Raw genomic sequence first — 23,940 nt, forward strand, 5'->3', positions numbered from 1 at the left:
TCACAATATTTTATCTAAAGAGTGTACCTCAACCATAGTACTGAGCAACCATTTCAAGAGTAGCAAAACTATTTTTATACTTACTAATTTCCTCAAGATACACCCGTTTGTGAAAGCGTTATCATCATATCTGTATCAGTATGTGGAATCGCTGTGAATATTTCGTTAAAAGTCAAACAGTAGTGGGGTTTGAGACAAAAATGTAGACAAAAAATATAAAATAAAATTTTCAAAGTGGCAATTTAAAAAGTCATGCACTTACATTGAATCAGAAAACAGTCTTAGTCACAAAAAGCTATCCAGCCAACCCTGAACGCATAGCTCCTAAAAAAAACACAACACAGAGGTCAACGTTTTGATCTAAAGTGGGTGGGTCGCTTTACATGATTGGAGTTAAGAAAGGTATAGTCTGCAGGGGCCAGAAGAAGCTTCCCGTCACAAAGATGAAGTGGAGATTAACTCAGTTTTAAACGAGTTTATTTTAATAACCCAGATATAGCAATAAGAAGTGAAAGCAGACACAGCAGAAGACTACAGGAACAGCATTCTGCCATGTAAACTACTACACCTGTCTCCTACGAACCCTCACCTCCAGAACCCTTGCAAGCAACCTTTCCATAATCTATGTTCTATAGTCCAATACCTCTGACCTCATGCAATTCCCCACACTTCTTCCCTTCAAAAGAAAGAAACATAAAACATATTACAATTATGAAGCATGAAAAATATTGTGCCACAGTAGATCTCAGAAAGTTGTGGTGCATTTTAGGTGAAATAAAAAAAACTGTTGGGTCACACTTACAAAGTCCATGGTGCAAGGCGGCGCCACACTGGGAAAGGGACCCCTGGGCAAAAGTCAGAAATGCGCTGTATCTACAAGATATGGAGCATTTCTATCCTTAGTGCAAGGGTGCCTGCATTGTGGGGATGATTTTTTTTGTGCAGGAAGAGACACCTTCCTGCACAAAAACAATCAAAGGAGGTGATTTCCTCCTTTTAAGTGGGCTGCAGTATGCAGCACACTTAGAAAGAGGAAAAACGGGGGGAAATAAAGATATTTCTCCCTGTTGCGTCACTCTTACACCACTCCTGGGGTTGCATAGGCTTCTGATGCATTCCCAAGTTTACAAAACCTTGTAAATCTGGGAATGCATGAAAATCCTTCAATGTTGCGTGGGAACACCCACGCAACATCCATGGAAACGCCTCCCTGACGCAAAGTAAGGCAATGCAGTGACTTGTGCTGCGTTGCCTTACTCCATATCTACAAGGCCATGAAAAGCCATGCAAAGTGGCTTTGCGTGGCCTTGTGCATATGGATCAGCAGCCTGTGCCACCAGTGCATCACAAAAAGTGACGCTTGTAAATATGGGCCTGTTATGTCTTAGTTTTGCAATCAAAAGATTTCCAGTCACAATATTTTCCACGTAAATTAATTCTATGTGATGTACCCTAGCGCTCCTCACTCATGCACTTTCACTCTCCATCAGACTTGCATTCTGATGACTGTCTTGAAAGGCAGATCTGTCAACTTCCATAGACTAGACACACCACCACCATCAGTGATATCTCACAGTAAATCCACATCCAAAAATACATTCCGCTTATGATACTGAACCATGAACCCTTCTAAATACCCACACATGTCTATGATTCCACATTCTAATAGCCCTTATGAACGCTTGCACCACTTCTTGAGGATCTGACCACACAAGTGGTCCTTTCCTTGTTCAGTATGGCAACTTGACTCCTACTAATTGCCGCACCATCATTTTCAGCTTTGAATGTGTACTCCCTTTATAATTCATCAGCTCTTTTAATTTTTGTAACCATCTAGACGCTCATGAAGTTCTGATCTCTGTTTAGATCATTTTGCACTTTTTTCTTTGCTACCAGTGAAGTAGCTTAGAAGCAGAGAAAAACAGTTACTGAATGAACCATTGTTCTTTAGAATTAAAGCAGAGCTTACAGAGCTCTTTTTCAACTCACCCCACCTCTAAGTGCTAGCTGAATGTTCTTTATTACTTTATCAAACCTTTGAACATGATCATTAGTGTCAGGATAAAATAAGGCATTTCCGTCAAATGATTCATGCCTTGTGTTAGAAATTAGGTTTCTGGTTGGCAGAGGTATGCACCCTATCCAAGCAAGAACCACAATCCTAGTCAGGGTAAGTCTGGTACACACTTTAATTTAACCTGGGTTCACCCTCTGGTAGCTTGGTACAGAGCAGGCAGGCATAATTTAGGAGGCAAAGTATTTGTGCAACACAACACTCAGTAACACGACAAAAACACCACAAAAAGACTCCACACCATGTTAGTTTTATAGTCTGCTGTGCTTGTAATGCATTCTGTGCACACCTCCATTGTTCTCTGCTCTGGTCAGCCAGAGTTTGATGTCATGAAATGTTGGTGAGTGATTGGAGGAGTGTGGCAGTTAGAGAGAGTGGGCTGAGCAGAGCAGATTCTGCTTCTGGTGGGGTTATCTTATCAAGTAACTTGTAACCTATCCTGTAATATTTTAAATAAATCTACAACATCTATCCTACGTGCACTGGCTACCTGACTCCTTCTTGCCAAGAAGGAATCTTGGATTACAACAGTTAAAAAAAAGATTATGATTTTATAAATAAATCAAGACAGAAACAACAAAAATCCAATACGTAGAAGTCAAGATATGAATTTTTAAAGACTAAAAAAGGTCTGTAGCATTTGAAAGCCGTAAGCGACAATGAGGGTCATATAGTTGCGCTGGACCAGGGTGAAGTCAAGAGTTCAGGCCGACTGTGATGGAGCCTGGTGGATACAGGAGCTACGCAGGCCTGCTGAACACAGTACATTGATTCTGGTTGCAACAGCAAAATGCAGATGGACGATGCGTCAGTGTCAATCCCGCAGTCAAGGTGATGCATCAATTTTCTTCATGCAGTGGTGGCGATGCTTCAGTTCCGAAGGAGATGCGCCGAGAAGTGTCAGTATATGATGTGACCTTTTTCTCCACACAGTTGAGGGGATGCATTGATCTTCCCATACTGCAGCGATGGCGGTGCAGCAGTTCCGACGCTTCTTTACTTTAGTCGAGGCACTGGTTCCGAGTGTGGTACACCGTTTCCGCTCCCACAACAGCAAAAGTGTGTCAGTTCTGCTCCCAGCAGACAAGAAATGCGTCAAATGGATCAAGTACCTGGGTCCACTTCCAATGGACAAGGCACAGGAGCAGGTGATGAGACTTTGATATTCCTGAGTCTCAAGCAACAGGAGGTAAGCCAACAATCCCTTGAAGATCACTCTGGTTTCCAGGCAGAGCCCAGCTCTCCCTCAGCAGGGTCAGAGAGCATCTGTCAGCAGGGCAGCACCGCAGAAAAGCAGTTCTTTCAAAGCAGCAGTTCAGCAACGTGACATTCCTTGTAGCAGCACAGCAGTCATTCTGATAGAGGTTCTTTACAGGTCCAGAAGTGTCTGATTTGGTAGGGTCAGAGACCCCATACTTATACCCAGTTGTGCCTTTGAAGTGGGGTGCCTTCAAAGAAGGGTCTTTGAAGTGCACAGAGGTTCTTTCCCTGACTTTTCTAGCGCTGACTTCAGATTCACTACATGGGAGTAATCAGCCCTTTGTGTGGGGTCAGGACACTGCCCATTCAGGTGCAAGTGCCAGCTCCCCCCTCCATCCTGCCCAGTATGAGCCATCAGAATGCAGATGGGCACTCAGACACAGCAAACTTCCCTTTGTGTGTGGCTGTCTAGAAGGAATGCACAAAGTCCAACTGTCACCTACCCAAGACATGTATTGGAAGCAGAATGCAGGCACAGACAGCTTTAAGAGCAGAGAAATATAAATTTTCTAAAAGTGGCACTTCTAACATAGTAGGTGTTTAGGTGTTTTTACTACTAGGATATGCAGAACATAAAAGTACATGTTCTATCTTTTACATATACCACACCCTGCTCTATGGGCTGCCTAGGGTCTACCTTAGTGTTAACTTATGTGTAATAAAAGGAGAGTTTTAAGGCTTGGCAAGAGTTTTAAATGCCAAATTGCCATGGTAGAAAAACTGCACATACAGGCCCTGCCGTGGCAGGCCTGAGACATGTTGAAAGGGCTAGGCTACTTGTGTGGGTGGCACAATCAGTGCTGCAGACCCACTAGTAGCATTTATTTACATGCTCTGGGCACAAGTAGTGCGCTCTACTAGGGACTTACAGATACACTGAATATCCTAATTGTGGATAAACCAATGTTTCCATGAGAAGCATATGTACTTTAAGTGCTCAGAGTCCTAAGGCCAACAAATATAATCAGCAAAGAGAAGAGATAAACAGGCAAAACGTTTGGGGAAAGATCACCCTAAGGCTGACAGGTCTAACACGTGACCCCCACTGCAGGTGAAAGTGGGGAGAGCTACCCATCCTCTAGAAGTTCTCATCACTAAGGAGAAAAAACTTGGAGAGACCAAGAGTATTAGTGTGGTCTACCCCTGGCCTGTGTCCACAACTTGTAGGGAAATGGACCATATCCTGTCTGAATCAGGAAGTGAGTCCCAAACAGGTATGGTCTCAACTTTTGCAGTGACCAGACCACAGCAAAGGCTTCCCTCTCAATAGCATTCCACCTTTGGTCCCTTGGGAGTAACCTCGTGGAGATGAAAGGGACAGTTTGGTCTAGGCCCTCTTCATTAAGTTGTGAAAGTTCTCCTCCTATGTCATACTCTGAGGCATCTGTCTGTAGCATAACTTTCCCTGGAAAAGGCAGGGGCCTTGAGCACAGGAGCTGTGCACATGGCCTCCTTTAGGGAGTCAGATACTTTTTGGCATTCCTCTGTCCAAATCACATTCCTGGGCTGCTTCTATGAAGTCAGTTCTGTCAAGGGGGAACAATGGTGCTATGTCCCTTGGGAAACCTCCAATAGTACCCAGTGAGTCCTAAAAGGCTCTGATCTCAGTCTTGTTTTGGGAGGGGGGGCTCCCAGGACATGGTGGTTTCTATCTTGGCCTGGAAGGGCTGCACGTTTCCCCTGCCCACCAGGTGTCTCAAGTACACCACAGACCCCTGCCCCATCTGACCACTTAGGGGCATATTTATACTTTTTGGTGCAAAACTACACAAACGCAGTTCTGCACCAAAAAGTTTAGCACCGGCTTGCACCATTCCTGAGCACCAGCCGGGCACCATATTTATGGAATGGTGCAAGCCGGTGCAAAGGGTGGTCTAGCGTAAAAACAATGGCGTTAGACGGGTGGGCTGGCGGTTTGGAAGAAGGGGGTTTTGCACCAAAAAATGACATTAGGCTGGTTAGAGTAAAAAAAGATGACTCTAACCAGCCTAGCATCATTTTCTGATGCAAAACCATCCATACAACATGGCTCCTGTTTTAGAAAAGAAATGAGTCATTCTCACCACCCCAATGGCCAGCACAGGGGACCAGTATCCCCTGGGCATGGCCATTGCATCCTGTGCCATGCAAATTGGGACCCCGATGGCACTTCAATTAAAAATGAAAAATTACTTACCTATACTTACCCTACTTACCTGGGATGGGGTCCCCCATCCTCTGGTGTCCCTCTGGTGTGAGTAGTGGTGTTCCTGGAGCTTGAGGAGGGCAAATCAAAATAATATACACACAGTTCCAAAACACAAGAGGGTTTCTTTCAGACTGATGGTTCTATATTGGATGGAAAATCAATTTATTCAAAGCAAATGCCCACACTCACCTTCCGGTGACATGCTTCACCATAGGGCTATGCTCCTCGTCAGGCCGACGCTGCAATGCCTGACGGGCCCCACAGGGGGGCTCTTTGCCGGAGATCTTTTGGGAATAGTGAACCACCGGTCAAAAGTATTTTAAGGATTGGTATAAAGGTAGTTAAAAATGCCTAGAGGTAAAAAATACTATTTATTATGATACTAATACCTCTGACATGATTAAAAACGACATATGGGGATATAGTAAAATAATGTCTACACTCCCCAAATGACAAAAAATAATGTAATCGCTAAATCTCTCACTAGAGAATAGTGAAGGTAAACACAGGATCCCCTGTGTTACTCTGTATAATAGGTCAACATGTTTCTCGCTGTTTAGTCAATAAATGATCTAGTGCGATTCCTCAGGACCTTGACACGTACCTAATCCTTTAAGCAATTAGGGACCCATAATAGGGAGATCAGAAACCTAAAAAATATAGAAGAAAGAAACAATCATCAAAGGATTTCTTTGTCATCAAAAGTAACGTGTACACAATGTCCTAAGTTTCTAACCCATACACTCGTGAGAAGTCCCATAGGTGCCATGTGACAAAGGTACAACAGTGAAATAAAACGAAATAAGAAGAGGACCAATATGGCGAAGGTACCACAATGCTTACCCTCCATATACTAAAGGTAGGGCCTCATCGGGGAAAACATCAGGCTTGAGAAGTCCACTATGGTCTAAATACATATACAGAAAGGAAGCCTTCAATAACAACAACAAATTAATTTGGTTGGTAATGTCACTGTATAAAGTGTACATGAAGACTTAAATGTAACATTACAGCCATGGTGCGGTATCAACGCAAATACTCATCTCTATAATAACAAGGTATTTTTAGAGAAAGTCCTACTAAAATGGCAAGGTATAACATAGCTGAGTGAAAAAGGCAAGCGAGGCTGGTAGTGGAGCTCACAGGAAGACACAGCACAAAACACTTAAGGTAGAACACTCAGGCCGAGAAAGGGAATGTCAAAGTAGGAGGTAAAAAGGTACGACCTGCTCATGTTAGGGTTGCGAGCAGTGTCATGATAAATCATCAGTGCGATAAATCAAAAAGCGCTGCACATTGTTACATGCGCTGCAAATGAAAGTAAAAAAGAGAGAGAGAAAGACTGGACCAGAACCGCAAGGCAAGTTGTTGCCGGTATCGGCCTGTGGTAAGAAGCAGGGCGGGCATATGCAGCCAAAATAATGAAAGGATTTTTGAACATTGGAGAGGCAAGCGCGCAGAATTACTGTCACTTCTCACCTCTTCTTGTCGGTCCCATGTTAGTGGACCGCAATAACCCTGTTGTCGGCAGCGCGAGTAAATGAAAATTAGCGCGCTGCCCATAAACGGCAAAATGCCGGTAAAACTAAAATAGCAAACTTTGCTGCTGACGCGGGCGTGTGTTCAACATCCCGCGTCTGCTATCAACATACAAATCAAGGAAAACAGAAGAGGTCCATAATACCCCCAATGAGGCACTTACTTCCATGTGGATCCGCAAACTCTGGCAAACCTACATGCACTGAAAAACCCCGGAACTATGGGAGATAGTCAATAGGAGGAGTTTTGAAGAGAGAGAGAAAGGAAATAGAAATAGGACTGTAGTAAGCATAAAGAAAGGACAAAAAGGCAAATTCGGCCATGTGTAAAAAGAAGTCCAAGCTACAACAAAAGGGTTAGTGCGCTAAGGTAATTAACCTGAAACGCAAAAGGAGAATATCCCAAAAGATATACTATGTAAAAATAAATTCATAGTAAGAAGCAGGTGTCAGAACAAGGATTAACTTAAGGCTATAGTACGTCAGAAGAAATACCAGGAACATGCAAAAAAACATACTGGCGAGATCAGTAAGACCTGGTTATTTGTGGATAAAATTGGTCCACGGAATCTCATCATCAAGTCCAGATATATGGGTCTTCAACCTGAAAACCCACCGTTGTTCCTTTTCAAAGAGCCTGGTTGTACAATCTCTATTGTCTCTAATGGTTTCCAAAATAACCCATCGGATGTCACCGGGAGTGTGGTGTTTCTCAATGTAGTGATTAGTCAATTTCGTTGAGGATCTCTTACATCTGATGGTACTGTGGTGCTCATTGATTCGTATTTTTACCATTCTGGTTGTCATACCTATGTATTTCAGATCACACGGGCACGTAATCATGTATATGCAGTCCTTTGTGCGGCAACTGGTATGTGATCTCAATTGCCATTTCTTGGGTTCACCTAGGTCCACCTCTTGTGTGCTGCTAGTCATTGGGCAGACATTACACCCACCACAAGGGTGGTGTCCTGTGACTTTCAACCATTGTTTTCCACCTATGTTGTCAGGATGCTGATGAGGTGCAGGTCTTGTATGGACTACTAAGTCTTTAATATTCTGGGTTCTTATAAAAGCGAATAGTGGGCGTTCTAGTGATTCACCTGCACTATTGAGGATAGGCCAATACCTCTGAACAATGCTCTTAATCTGGTTACTCAGAGGAGTGAATGTGGTCACACATGTCAGTCTGGATTTTTGCGTGCGGATATTGTTGGTCAAAAGGGTCTCCCTGGGGATATTGCTAGCTCTCTTCTTAGCCCATTTACTATTCATCACCGGGTAGTTGCGTTCACTTAATTTGCGACACAGGGTGTTGGCTTGGGTATGGAAGTCACTAGTGTCCGAACAGTTACGTCGTATCCTAAGGAACTGTACAAAGGGAAGATTATCTTGCAGTGCTTTGGGATGGTGACTATTATAAAGTAAAAGGCTGTTCCTATCAGTAGGCTTATGGAACACAGAGGAATGGAGGTACCCATCCTTTAGTGTAATTCGTAGATCAAGAAAGGACGTCTCTCTGTCAGAGATGTTGGAACTGAAGCTGAGATGAGTATCTAAAGTATTGATCCATTGAGTAAAAGCTATTGCTAGTTCTGCATTACCCCTCCAGATCACTAAGATGTTGTCTATATAACGGTGCCACAGTCTGATGTTAGAAAAAAATGGTTGTGCGGGAGTAAGTATATGGCGCTGTTCAAAAGCAAACATATACAAACAGGCAAGACTGGGGGCAAAGGTACTCCCCATGGAAGTACCCTGTATCTGGTGGAAGAGGCGTTCTTCAAATTGAAATAAGTTTTCTTTGAGAGCCAAACTTGCACATTGCATGATAAAACTGACAGGGGTATTGTGGGTCCAGGTATCCGCTCGAGGAGGGCACCTGTGGACCCATTCCATGGTGTTTATCCATGGAAATGGGTCCACAGGTCTCTTAACGCCTGGTCTGACCAAGGCATTAAATGATGATGCAAAGCAAGCTTTGCATCATTACGTAGCCCCTCCTCCCACCCGTGCATCATTTTTGCACAGGGGTGAATATGGGGCTATGGGGTTAGCACCATTTTTTAGATGGGAATGCCTACATTGCATCTCATTGACGCAAGGTAGGTTCACGCATCTAAAAAAATGTTGCAAACTCCAATATTTTGACGTTACATGGGTCTAATGTCAACATATAAATATGGAGTTAGTTTTTCGCTAAATTTGTGTATAAAAATGATGCAAGTTCAGCGCAAATGGGATATAAATATGCCACTTAGTGTCCTTGATAATCAGGCCTGCCTGTTGCAGAGACTGAAGCACTTCTTGGAAATGACAAAGGTGGTCCCTCCAGTTGCTACTGAAGACTGCAATGTCATCCAAGTAGGCAGCATTAAAGGCCTCCATTCCAGACAGAACATGGCTCACCAACCTCTGGAAGGTGGCAGGGGCATTCTTCATCCCAAAAGGTATCACTCTAAACTGATATTGGCCTTCTGGGGTAGAGAAGCTGACCTCTCCTTTGCTCCCTCAGTTAAGGCAATCCACCAGTACTCTGATGTAAGATCACAGGTACTTAAGCACTGCGCAGCCCTTAACTTGCCTATCAGCTCAACAGCCTGTGGGATGGGGTGGCCATCAGTCTTGCTGACTGAATTGAGTCCCCTGTAATCCACACAGAATTAAGTACGGGTGTGGTGCCTGGTGGGCAGTTTTGGTACCAGTAGTACTGGACAGGGGCTACTGGAGGGTTCAATTACCCCCCCCCAATTCCAGTATTTTAAAAACCTCATCTTCAATGCTGGCCCTCAACTTATCAGACAACCTGAAAGATGTATTATTGACTGGGCGCTGTCTCCTCTGTCCACATCATGGGTACAAAGGTGGATAGTCCCAGGCATGAGGAAAAACAGAGAGGAGTACTGCCCCTGCAACTGATGGCAGCCCCTCTGCTGTTCAGGAGTCAGACTGGGGGGAACGGTTCACACTTTCCACTGATCCTTCTTTCTCCTTGGAGGCGAAGAGGTCAGGGAGAGTTTCACTCTCCTTTTCCTTCCCCCCATCTGCTCCAACAGCATGGTGAGAACAGACCTTTCAAAGTGTGGCTTGAGACGGTTGATATGGAGCACCCCATAGTGGTGCCTCGTGGGCTTGAAGTCCACCAGGTAGGTGACCTGACCTTTCCTCTTAACAATCTCATAGGACCAAGCCTAGTGATCTTGGAGGTCCCTGGGCTCCACAAATTCCATTGCTCACACTTTCTGCCCCGGTGTCGATTCCACAGGGGTAGAACTTTGGTTACACCACTGTTTCATCACTTCATGACTGACTTCTAGGTTGCCAGAAGCTTGCTTCCACAACTTAGCTATTTGACTTCTGAAGGCCAGCATGTAGTTAACTACATCCTGGGGAATCTTCCCGTGCCCTTCAGGATCTTGTTGAACCTTTCAACAAGCCCACTGGTTTGTGGATGGTAGGGGGTGGAGAACTTGTGAGTCACTCCAAACACCTTCACATTGACTGCGTGTAAGAAGGCATGAAGTTGGTGCCCCTGTCAGACACTACTTCCTTGGGGACATCCACTCTGGTAAAAATCCCCATTAGGTCCATAGCCATTGCAGGTGCAGTGCTTAGAGGAATGGCCTCTGGGCACCTTGTGCCATGGCCCACCAGGATAATCCTAGAGGCAGAGGCTGTCAGGGGATCAATAGGCCCAACAATGTCGATGCCAACCCTTCCAAAGTTAGTGCTAATGACAGGTAAGGAACTTCTGCTATGTCTTCCCACTGGCCTGGCAGGTCAAGCAGGTGCTACAAAAGGCATCTGAGGAAACACTTCATCCTGGGTCAATAAAAGTGGGGTAAAAACCTGTCAAAGGTCTTGTCCTGGCCCAGATGTCCTACTAGGGGGATGTGGTGAGCCAGCTCCAGTAGGAAGGCCCTGTAGTATTGGGGGACCACCAGGGCCCTTGTTGTCCCATGCACAGGAGTCTTAGGCTCGCTGTAGATGAGGTTGTCCTCCCAGTAAATGTGATGACTCCGAGAGGCATCACCTGCCTCTTGGGCATCAGCCAGTTGTCTCATGCCCTTCAGGGTTGAACACTCTCTCTGTACCCTACATAACTCTTCCTTCATGGGTCCTCCTTCCACTTGACATCCAGCAAGCTCTGGCAGGTCTCTAAGGGGAGCAATGCCCTCCTCAGTTGGCTGTGTGGCGGCCACCGCAGGAGCTCTATCCACCTCAACTGGAAGACATTCAGGGGCTGATTTCCCATGCTCTCTGCCCTTCTCTTTCTTAGCAGCTGACTGGGTCATTCTTATAGGCACCAGCTCATCTTGACTCCCCTCCTGGGCAGCCATGGACCTGGTAGTGCTATTACAACATAATCGGGTAACCCAATGAACCATAGGCCCTTGGTATAACCTAGAACAAGCAATACAATGTTGCAAATGGGTTGAAAAAAGAATATGTATTACTCACAGAAATGGGACCAAATTCTCAGTGAGCAAACAAATTACTCATAACTTACCTAACGGCAAAAAAAGAGAACAAAAACAGAAGAAAAACTACCCAGAGCCAAATATATGCAAAACTGTTGCATGTATTGTAATTCTGTACTATATACAGTATTTCCAAAGTACAATGGTTGCTACGAAATGTGACATAGTGATATAAAAGTGCTTATATAAGGTAACAAAAGATAAATATTTACAAATAAAATGCACCCTGGAATAAGGGTAGGAATAAAGGAGATGGGCCCACTTTACTAAACACCTGCCATAGGTAGGTCCAATTCAGGTAATCGAATGCTTGCTCAATGTCCAACAGTGCCAGGGCATAGGCAACATCTTGGAGTTGTGTGGCATGGTAGACGTGAGATAAACGTAGATAGTGAAGGTTTTTACGTTTCAGGATGAATCCCAATTGGTCAGTGTGAATTAAAGCTGGCAACTGTGGAAGCAGGCGCGCTGATAGAACACTTCTAAGAAGTTTCACGTCGATGTTCAGGAGAGATATCGTCAATATGCTGAGGCAAGCAACAGGTGTTATCCTGGATTTTAAATCTCTTATGTCTTCAGGGGGTATGTGAGATGCCTGGAAATTGTCCAAAGTTGTTCCTCTGCTCAAGAATCCTTCTCTTGACCCTAAAACGCACGTCAACTATAGACCATTTTCTTTGCTTTCTGTTTTCTCCAAAATGTCAGAGAAATAGGTCAATGTCCAGCTTTCCAATATCTGGAACAGGTCAAGTTGCTCTATCCTAGCAGGTCAGGCTTTCACCCACGTCATAGCATGGAATCGGTTGTTCTGGAAATTTCTGACCATATTAAATGCAGCTCTGATTCTTCTCTATTTATCCACTGCGTTTTATACTGTTCCACATTCCATCCTCCTGCACTGGCTGTCCACTGTTGGTGGGGGGGGCATTACCTTGGCCTAGTTTAAGTTATTTTTGTAGTTCAGGGGTCAATTGTTCTGGCTTGCTTCTTTCACCTCCGAGTTTAAAAATGTTCATCAAAGTGTTCCCCAAGGCTCCTCATTAAGCCCTACCCTTTTTAATGTCTTCATATCCCCCTTAGCCTCAGTAGTTGAACTTTTAGGGTGTAAAATCATCTCATATGCTGATATGCATCTGATTTTTGCCTCTGATGGACCACCGGCCTTCGTTTTGTCTTCCTTCAAGGACTGCATGTTAGCTGTCTTTGAATGAATGCAGGATAGTCAACTTAAATGTAATGCTGACAAGACTGAAGTCATTATGTTTGGATCACATGTGTCAGACTGGTGGAAAGCCATTTGTGTCACAATCTGAACGCTTCTTACGGCTGTAATCTGCCAGTCTCGGGCTCCACCTGATTTCTTGTTTGCTCTGGATTGGCCAAGGTAAGGGCGACCCTTTCCAGTAGCCACGATGCTGCTGATAGTATAACACAAAGCAGGCTGTAACCTCGTAACCTCAAGAAGGAGTCCCAGAGGAAAACAAACAATCTTGGGAAAAACCTCAGATTAAAAGAACTCCTGAAAAAAATGTAAAAGAAGAAAGAGAAGCGCAAGAAAAGTCTGGAACAACAACGCTGCAGTCAAGAAAAAACAGGAGATATCCAAAATCACAGGATACAGGAGCGAGGAGCAGCACCAGGACAGAAGTATTTGCAATGCAAGGAACAGAAAACCAACTGTGCTTATATATTGACAAACAGAAAGTGACATGCAGGAAGTATTAAAAACACCATCTTGGATTGGGAAATGCCACATTAATGTAAATGGGAAAATGGCCATAGTATAAAAGTAGTGAGCAAGGCATGCAGGGAAGGGAAGACAGACTCCTGGGAAGAAGAAGATATGGCCAAGGAGGAAAAAAGAAAAGGAAGAAAAAAGAAGCAAAGAAGAAAAATAGTGAAAAACAGGTAAGCAAACAATGAGGGCAAAGAGTGGGTGCAGTGCGAACCAGAGCCCAAAGGAAGACTTCCAGATCACGCTGTGGCCCAAAAACCAAGTTGCGGTCTGAAAAGCAGCCCGCAGCAGAAATGACCGCCAGAGACACGGACCGCTGCTCAGATCTTAGCCCACAAGTGGGATGCCGCTGGACTCCGCAGCGTCACAGTAGGTCCCACCCCACCCCCGAAGCCCCAGGCTTGTCTGGATAATGCTGAAAAAATGTGTGGACCAAGCGAAGAGCATGGACTGAGTAAGCATCCTCCCAAGAACAATCACTAAGGGGATATCCCTTCAAGCAAGTCAAGAACTGGAGACGATTCTGAAAAATGCGAGAATCACATATCTCCTGTTCTTCATACTCAGGATGGCCATAATTTCTCTTGTAGGGATCAGGAACAAAAGTTTTGAGTTGAGATACATGAAAAACAGGATGAACTTTCCAAGTCAATGGTAGATGAAGTCGAACAGGGACTGGATTTAACACATCCAGAACTCTAAAAGGTCCATAGTAGCGGGGTTTGCACTTATTCTGGAACAAGCAAAAAGGCAGAAACTTAGAGGAAAGCCATATTTTGTCCCCATGCTGGTAAGATGGTGCAGGACTACGCCGAGTATCAGCTACCTTCTTCATGTAACATTTTGTAGCTAAGAGACTGGTACCTATCAGGTCCTGAACATGACGGAGACTTCGAACAAATGAGGTAACTGCGGGAACAGAGAAGTCCGTATGAGTGACGTTAGGAAAAGCAGTAGGATGGAAACAATAAGTACAAAAAAAAGGTGTGGACTTTGTTGCACTATGGGCTGTATTATTATAGGAAAACCCCACCAATGGTAGATATGAGGACCAATTATTTTGAGTCACATTACAAAACAGCATAGATATTGTTGTAGTCCTTGATTTAGGCGTTCTGTTTGACCATTGGTCTGAGAATGGAATCCGGATGATAGAGCTACATCAATGTGCAAAAACGTAGAAAAAGCTCTCCGAAACACGACACATATTGAGGTCCTCAATCAGAAATGATTTCCTGGCCTAGCAGTTCGGGCTGGACTGTTCCCATGGGGAACAGGGTCAAGACTGATTTGCATATGGCTGGGTCCAAACTGGAATAGCATGGGCAGCAAAAAAACAATGGATTAAACCCAGATCTGTGACTGGGGGTGAATGTTTGACAATGTTCAGCATTCCGTCCATCACTTGTTGTTTTTGCATTTGTCGCCCTAAGTGGGAAGGGTATGCCCAGACGTGGGTCCCGTGCTTCCCATGCCACTGGATTCAAGCTAGCCTGGCTGATGAGGGGTGAAACCCCGAAACCGGTCCCAGGATGCTTGTTTCCAGTCCAGGGAAGACCTGGCCTAGCAGTTCGGGCTGGACGGTTCCCATGGGGAACAGGGTCAAGACTGATTTGCATATGGCTGGGTCCAAACTGGAATGGCATGGGCAGCAAAAAAACGATGGATTAAACCCAGATCTGTGACTGGGGGTGAATGTTTGACAATGTTCAGCATTCCGTCCATCACTTGTTGTTTTTGCATTTGTCGCCCTAAGTGGGAAGGGTATGCCCAGACGTGGGTCCCGTGCTTCCCATGCCACTGGATTCAAGCTAGCCTGGCTGATGAGGGGTGAAACCCCGAAACCGGTCCCAGGATGCTTGTTTCCAGTCCAGGGAAGACCTGGCCTAGCAGTTCGGGCTGGACTGTTCCCATGGGGAACAGGGTCAAGACTGATTTGCATATGGCTGGGTCCAAACTGGAATGGCATGGGCAGCAAAAAAACGATGGATTAAACCCAGATCTGTGACTGGGGGTGAATGTTTGACAATGTTCAGCATTCCGTCCATCACTTGTTGTTTTTGCATTTGTCGCCCTAAGTGGGAAGGGTATGCCCAGACGTGGGTCCCGTGCTTCCCATGCCACTGGATTCAAGCTAGCCTGGCTGATGAGGGGTGAAACCCCGAAACCGGTCCCAGGATGCTTGTTTCCAGTCCAGGGAAGACCTGGCCTAGCAGTTCGGGCTGGACTGTTCCCATGGGGATCAGGGTCAAGACTGATTTGCATATGGCTGGGTCCAAACTGGAATGGCATGGGCAGCAAAAAAACGATGGATTAAACCCAGATCTGTGACTGGGGGTGAATGTTTGACAATGTTCAGCATTCCGTCCATCACTTGTTGTTTTTGCATTTGTCGCCCTAAGTGGGAAGGGTATGCCCAGACGTGGGTCCCGTGCTTCCCATGCCACTGGATTCAAGCTAGCCTGGCTGATGAGGGGTGAAACCCCGAAACCGGTCCCAGGATGCTTGTTTCCAGTCCAGGGAAGACCTGGCCTAGCAGTTCGGGCTGGACTGTTCCCATGGGGAACAGGGTCAAGACTGATTTGCATATGGCTGGGTCCAAACTGGAATGGCATGGGCAGCAAAAAAACGATGGATTAAACCCAGATCTGTGACTGGGGGTGAATGTTTGACAATGTTCAGCATTCCGTCCATCACTTGTTGTTTTTGCATTTGTCGCCCTAAGTGGGAAGGGTATGCCCAGACGTGGGTCCCGTGCTTCCCATGCCACTGGATTCAAGCTAGCCTGGCTGATGAGGGGTGAAACCCCGAAACCGGTCCCAGGATGCTTGTTTCCAGTCCAGGGAAGACCTGGCCTAGCAGTTCGGGCTGGACTGTTCCCATGGGGAACAGGGTCAAGACTGATTTGCATATGGCTGGGTCCAAACTGGAATGGCATGGGCAGCAAAAAAACGATGGATTAAACCCAGATCTGTGACTGGGGGTGAATGTTTGACAATGTTCAGCATTCCGTCCATCACTTGTTGTTTTTGCATTTGTCGCCCTAAGTGGGAAGGGTATGCCCAGACGTGGGTCCCGTGCTTCCCATGCCACTGGATTCAAGCTAGCCTGGCTGATGAGGGGTGAAACCCCGAAACCGGTCCCAGGATGCTTGTTTCCAGTCCAGGGAAGACCTGGCCTAGCAGTTCGGGCTGGACTGTTCCCATGGGGAACAGGGTCAAGACTGATTTGCATATGGCTGGGTCCAAACTGGAATGGCATGGGCAGCAAAAAAACCATGGATTAAACCCAGATCTGTGACTGAGGGTGAATGTTTGACAATGTTCAGCATTCCGTCCATCACTTGTTGTTTTTGCATTTGTCGCCCTAAGTGGGAAGGGTATGCCCAGACGTGGGTCCCGTGCTTCCCATGCCACTGGATTCAAGCTAGCCTGGCTGATGAGGGGTGAAACCCCGAAACCGGTCCCAGGATGCTTGTTTCCAGTCCAGGGAAGACCTGGCCTAGCAGTTCGGGCTGGACTGTTCCCATGGGGAACAGGGTCAAGACTGATTTGCATATGGCTGGGTCCAAACTGGAATGGCATGGGCAGCAAAAAAACGATGGATTAAACCCAGATCTGTGACTGGGGGTGAATGTTTGACAATGTTCAGCATTCCGTCCATCACTTGTTGTTTTTGCATTTGTCGCCCTAAGTGGGAAGGGTATGCCCAGACGTGGGTCCCGTGCTTCCCATGCCACTGGATTCAAGCTAGCCTGGCTGATGAGGGGTGAAACCCCGAAACCGGTCCCAGGATGCTTGTTTCCAGTCCAGGGAAGACCTGGCCTAGCAGTTCGGGCTGGACTGTTCCCATGGGGAACAGGGTCAAGACTGATTTGCATATGGCTGGGTCCAAACTGGAATGGCATGGGCAGCAAAAAAACGATGGATTAAACCCAGATCTGTGACTGGGGGTGAATGTTTGACAATGTTCAGCATTCCGTCCATCACTTGTTTTTGCATTTGTCGCCCTAAGTGGGAAGGGTATGCCTAGACGTGGGTCCCGTGCTTCCCATGCCACTGGATTCAAGCTAGCCTGGCTGATGAGGGGTGAAACCCCGAAACCGGTCCCAGGATGCTTGTTTCCAGTCCAGGGAAGACCTGGCCTAGCAGTTCGGGCTGGACTGTTCCCATGGGGAACAGGGTCAAGACTGATTTGCATATGGCTGGGTCCAAACTGGAATGGCATGGGCAGCAAAAAAACGATGGATTAAACCCAGATCTGTGACTGGGGGTGAATGTTTGACAATGTTCAGCATTCCGTCCATCACTTGTTGTTTTTGCATTTGTCGCCCTAAGTGGGAAGGGTATGCCCAGACGTGGGTCCCGTGCTTCCCATGCCACTGGATTCAAGCTAGCCTGGCTGATGAGGGGTGAAACCCCGAAACCGGTCCCAGGATGCTTGTTTCCAGTCCAGGGAAGACCTGGCCTAGCAGTTCGGGCTGGACTGTTCCCATGGGGAACAGGGTCAAGACTGATTTGCATATGGCTGGGTCCAAACTGGAATGGCATGGGCAGCAAAAAAACGATGGATTAAACCCAGATCTGTGACTGGGGGTGAATGTTTGACAATGTTCAGCATTCCGTCCATCACTTGTTGTTTTTGCATTTGTCGCCCTAAGTGGGAAGGGTATGCCCAGACGTGGGTCCCGTGCTTCCCATGCCACTGGATTCAAGCTAGCCTGGCTGATGAGGGGTGAAACCCCGAAACCGGTCCCAGGATGCTTGTTTCCAGTCCAGGGAAGACCTGGCCTAGCAGTTCGGGCTGGACTGTTCCCATGGGGAACGGGGTCAAGACTGATTTGCATATGGCTGGGTCCAAACTGGAATGGCATGGGCAGCAAAAAAAACATGGATTAAACCCAGATCTGTGACTGGGGGTGAATGTTTGACAATGTTCAGCATTCCGTCCATCACTTGTTGTTTTTGCATTTGTCGCCCTAAGTGGGAAGGGTATGCCCAGACGTGGGTCCCGTGCTTCCCATGCCACTGGATTCAAGCTAGCCTGGCTGATGAGGGGTGAAACCCCGAAACCGGTCCCAGGATGCTTGTTTCCAGTCCAGGGAAGACCTGGCCTAGCAGTTCGGGCTGGACTGTTCCCATGGGGAACAGGGTCAAGACTGATTTGCATATGGCTGGGTCCAAACTGGAATGGCATGGGCAGCAAAAAAACGATGGATTAAACCCAGATCTGTGACTGGGGGTGAATGTTTGACAATGTTCAGCATTCCGTCCATCACTTGTTGTTTTTGCATTTGTTGCCCTAAGTGGGAAGGGTATGCCCAGACGTGGGTCCCGTGCTTCCCATGCCACTGGATTCAAGCTAGCCTGGCTGATGAGGGGTGAAACCCCGAAACCGGTCCCAGGATGCTTGTTTCCAGTCCAGGGAAGACCTGGCCTAGCAGTTCGGGCTGGACTGTTCCCATGGGGAACAGGGTCAAGACTGATTTGCATATGGCTGGGTCCAAACTGGAATGGCATGGGCAGCAAAAAAACGATGGATTAAACCCAGATCTGTGACTGGGGGTGAATGTTTGACAATGTTCAGCATTCCGTCCATCACTTGTTGTTTTTGCATTTGTTGCCCTAAGTGGGAAGGGTATGCCCAGACGTGGGTCCCGTGCTTCCCATGCCACTGGATTCAAGCTAGCCTGGCTGATGAGGGGTGAAACCCCGAAACCGGTCCCAGGATGCTTGTTTCCAGTCCAGGGAAGACCTGGCCTAGCAGTTCGGGCTGGACTGTTCCCATGGGGAACAGGGTCAAGACTGATTTGCATATGGCTGGGTCCAAACTGGAATGGCATGGGCAGCAAAAAAACGATGGATTAAACCCAGATCTGTGACTGGGGGTGAATGTTTGACAATGTTCAGCATTCCGTCCATCACTTGTTGTTTTTGCATTTGTCGCCCTAAGTGGGAAGGGTATGCCCAGACGTGGGTCCCGTGCTTCCCATGCCACTGGATTCAAGCTAGCCTGGCTGATGAGGGGTGAAACCCCGAAACCGGTCCCAGGATGCTTGTTTCCAGTCCAGGGAAGACCTGGCCTAGCAGTTCGGGCTGGACTGTTCCCATGGGGAACAGGGTCAAGACTGATTTGCATATGGCTGGGTCCAAACTGGAATGGCATGGGCAGCCAAAAAACCATGGATTAAACCCAGATCTGTGACTGGGGGTGAATGTTTGACAATGTTCAGCATTCCGTCCATCACTTGTTGTTTTTGCATTTGTCGCCCTAAGTGGGAAGGGTATGCCCAGACGTGGGTCCCGTGCTTCCCATGCCACTGGATTCAAGCTAGCCTGGCTGATGAGGGGTGAAACCCCGAAACCGGTCCCAGGATGCTTGTTTCCAGTCCAGGGAAGACCTGGCCTAGCAGTTCGGGCTGGACTGTTCCCATGGGGAACAGGGTCAAGACTGATTTGCATATGGCTAGGTCCAAACTGGAATGGCATGGGCAGCAAAAAAACGATGGATTAAACCCAGATCTGTGACTGGGGGTGAATGGTTGACAATGTTCAGCATTCCGTCCATCACTTGTTGTTTTTGCATCAGAAATGAGGCCATGGAATCGAAATGTATCTTATAGAAAGAATTGACTCATTTTCTTAGGAGTGGGTAATTTCTTTAGCACTGAAAAATGAGCAATCTTAGTAAAGGAGTCAATTGTTACCATTAATAACTGACAACCCGCAAAAGATGGCAAAGAATATATAAAATCTGTGGTCAACGTATGCCATGGAACGGATGGCACAGGCAAGGGCATCAATAAACCTGCCGGCTTAGTCTGATCTATCTTAGTTTGAGCACATATGGGAGAGATTTTACATATGTTTCAACATTAGATTTTAACGTGGGCCACCAAAAGGAATGGAGAAGCAGTTCCTGTGTGTTCTTAATTCCACAATGTCAAGCAATATGGTAGTCATGACACATTTGCAAGGCTTCTGTTTGCGCTTTCTTAGTAGGCAAAAAGTAAAGTGTTTTTATGATAATAATATTCCCGATGCTTCTGTAAGTGGGGACTTAAAGTGTTCCATTCTTCCATAGGTAAATTCTGATACTGGGTCTTCACACGGTTGAGAAAGGACTGAACGAGTCCCACAATTCGACATGGTTCTATGATGTGTGGAAAAGTAGTAACTTTGCTTTCCGGATATATAAGGGGGAGAAAGCGTCTGCCACAACATTTTGGGACCTAGGTATGTGTGTAACTACAAACTCGTATAGGCTAAAAAAGAAAGCCCATCTGGCTTGACGACTGTTTCGGCACTAAAAGCTGCAGAGGCATTGTAGATTGCGATGATCGGTTCTAACTTCAAACATTTCCTGGGAACCCATTAGGAAATGCCTCCATTCCTTGCAGGCAGCTTTTAATGCTAGTAATTCCCTCTCCAACACGGAATAGTTTCGTTCTGCATCTGACAACACATGGGATAGATAAAAGACAGGATGTTCTAGGCCATCATCATCTTGTCTTTGTACTAACATGGCTCCAATGGCTCTATCTGATGCATCAGTGACCACTATACATTTCTGTGTAGTGTCAGGATGACACAGTATCGGGGCTGGTGAAAAGGAATGTTTAAGATTCTGAAAAGCCCTTTCCGCTTCTTCTGTCCAAATGAAACCCTTCTTTAGGCTTTCTTTTTTGATGGTCTGGGTTATATGACCTTGTTGTTGGGCAAAGTCCTTTATAAATTGTCTATAGAAATTGGATAACCATAGAAAACACTGTGGGGGTCATTCCGACCTTGGTGGGTGGCTACCGCCGGCCGCCAGGCAGAAACCGCCATGCGGCCGCCAATGCGGCCACACTCACGCGGCCCCCATTCCGACATTCCCGCTGGGCCGGCGGGCCCAAACCAAGTTTGGGCCCGCCGGCCCAGCGGGAATGAGGCCGCAACACAGGAGCCAGCTCCTAATGGAGCCGGCGGTTTTGCAGCCGTGCGACGGGTGCAGTTGCACCCGTCGTGCTTTTCACTGTCTGCTATGCAGACAGTGAAAAGCTGGCCGGGGCCCTGTTAGGGGGCCCCTGCACTGCCCATGCCAGTGGCATGGGCAGTGCAGGGGCACACAGGGGCCCCAGGACACCCCTTACCGCCAGCCTCTTCCTGGCGGTGCAAACCGCCAGAAACAGGCTGGCGGTAGGGGGTCATAATCCCCAGGGCAGCGCTGCTTGCAGCGCTGCCCTGGCCGATTATCACCGCCGGGGCATAAACGGCGGGAAACCGCCGGCCCCGGCGGTGCGACCGCGGCGGTACCGCCGCGGTCAGAATAGGGAAGAAAGCACCGCCAGCCTGTTGGCGGTGCTTTCGTCATTTTTGCCCTGGCGGTCTCGGACCGCCAGAGTCAGAATGACCCCCTGTGTCTCCTTAACAGAAGCAGGCGAAGGCCAATCTAAATTGTCTTGAACCTATCAGGGTTCATGATGATACCAACTTGATTGCTACGGAAACCAAGATATTGAACCTCGGTCTTGTTGAACTCACAGTTTTCAGGCTTACAGTACAGATTGTTTTGTTGGAGTATTTCAAAAACCTGAAGAACATGCTTAGTATGTTGTTCGGGAGAACGAGAATATACCAGAATGTCATCTAGATAGATTACAACACTTTGGTTCAAAAGATCAGAGAACACTGAATCTATAAATCTTTGGAATATAGAAGATGCAGTGGTCAGACCAAAAGGCATGACGCAGTATTCAAAATGGCCTAACAGAGTACGAAAGGCTGTCTTTCATTCGTCACCTTCCTTAATTCGTAAAAGATGATAGGCACCCAGCAGATTTAGCTTGATGAATATCGTGGCTCCTTGGACTGCTTCCAAAACATCCTTCATAAGGGGTAGGAGACACCTAGCCTTGATGGTAATCTTATTCATCTCTCAAAAGTCAACACATGGGCGGAGATCTTTAGTCTTCTTTGGTACAAAGAAAACAGGAACTGCAGCAGGTGACGAAGAGGGAACAATCAATCCGCCTTGTATATTTTCATCTATGTATTCCTTAAGTACTTTCCTTTCCTGCTTTGATATGGAATACATTCTTCCAAATGGGACCACTTCCTCAGGTATCGAAGAAATAGTACACTCATATTCCGGATGAGGAGGCAAACTTGTTTTTTTAGGTTTCTGGAACATGTCAGAGTATCCTTGATAGCATCTGGGTACTCCTTGAATCATATTAATGGTACTGCTTGCTTCGTTGGTAGAGAAGATGGACCGTTTTGGAGAGCAATAGGAGTCTGTCGAATAGCAATGTAGTTGACAAAAGTGGGATGAAAGCGATATATTCTGTGTCTCCAAATGTATATATGGATTATGTTGTGTTAGCCAAGGAATACCCAGAATCATAGTATGGTTAGGGGAAGACATCAAGTCAAAAGCAACGTTTTCCTTATGTCTACTGAATTGCAGGCAAAGGGTAGGAGTGGCATCAACCACTGGTCCAGAAATAAAAAGAGAGCCATCTACTGTTTGGACATGTTCTGGGATCTCTTTAGGAACACGCGGTATTCCTTTTTCTTTAGCCCATTTCTCATCTAGGAGCATTCCACTGGCTCCACAATCCAATAACGCGAATACTTGTTCTTCCTGGTTAGGGCACTGTAGAATTACTGAGACTATAAAAAGAGCTTTGGTATCTTCTCTGGAGGAGCAGATTGATGGTATCTCAATGCCTCCCATCCCCTTCCTTCTCACAGAGGGCAGGAGTTGGCATTTCCCGAAGGTCTGATGGTACGGGTTGGACACATTCGAATTAGACAACCTGCCCTGCCACAATAAAGACACAAGCCTTTACATTGTCTGTTTTCTCACTCTGCTTCAGATAATGGTCCACGAGCAACATCTATTTGCATGGGTTCTTCTTCTATAGAAGCTGGGTTCTCTGTTCAGTTTTCCTCAGGGCAATGTGCAGAAGGGCGCATTACTACTGAATGGGACTGAAACCTGGACCTTCATTTCTCAAATCTACGTTCTCATAAACGGTACTCGATATTTAGTGCCAGATCCATCAGTTTTTTTAATGACTGTATCTGGATGGAATGCACCAGTTCATCCTTTATTTTGTCTCTTAACCCTCAACGGAAGAGGGTCACAAAGGTGCGTTCCACCCGAGTGGTTTCAGCCACTAGTTGTTTGAAATGGGTTATGTAAGTCAGGACATCCTGATTCCATTTTTGTATGTCACATAATGCCTCTTCTGCAGCGGCTTGCAGTCCAGAGCGTTTGAACTTCTATTTAAAGGCTTGAAGAAAGTCTGAATAGTTGGATAATAAAGAGTCATTGGCAGCTACCAAAGGGGTTGCCCAGGCTAGGGCTGGGCCAGACAGGTCGCTTATCAAATAACCAACCTTGGTCTTATCCTGGGTAAACTGAGAGGGTTGAAATGCAAAATATACAGTTAAAGATTCCGGAAATTCCTTTATCTTGTTTGGATCTCCAGAATAACGTGGTGTTGAGGCGGAGATAGTAGGTACATCAATGGATTGAGACACCAGAGTTTGTCTCAGAGACGTATTTTCGGCATGCAGTTGTAATTTCTGGGCCTGTTGTTGTACGGTATGAAGCATGGACTTTGCAGTTTCCACTACGTCTTCAGGTGGTCCTTCCATGGTTCCAGATCAACG

Source organism: Pleurodeles waltl, chromosome 5 (assembly GCF_031143425.1).
Source record: "Pleurodeles waltl isolate 20211129_DDA chromosome 5, aPleWal1.hap1.20221129, whole genome shotgun sequence".
NCBI classification, from domain to species: Eukaryota; Metazoa; Chordata; class Amphibia; order Caudata; family Salamandridae; genus Pleurodeles; species Pleurodeles waltl.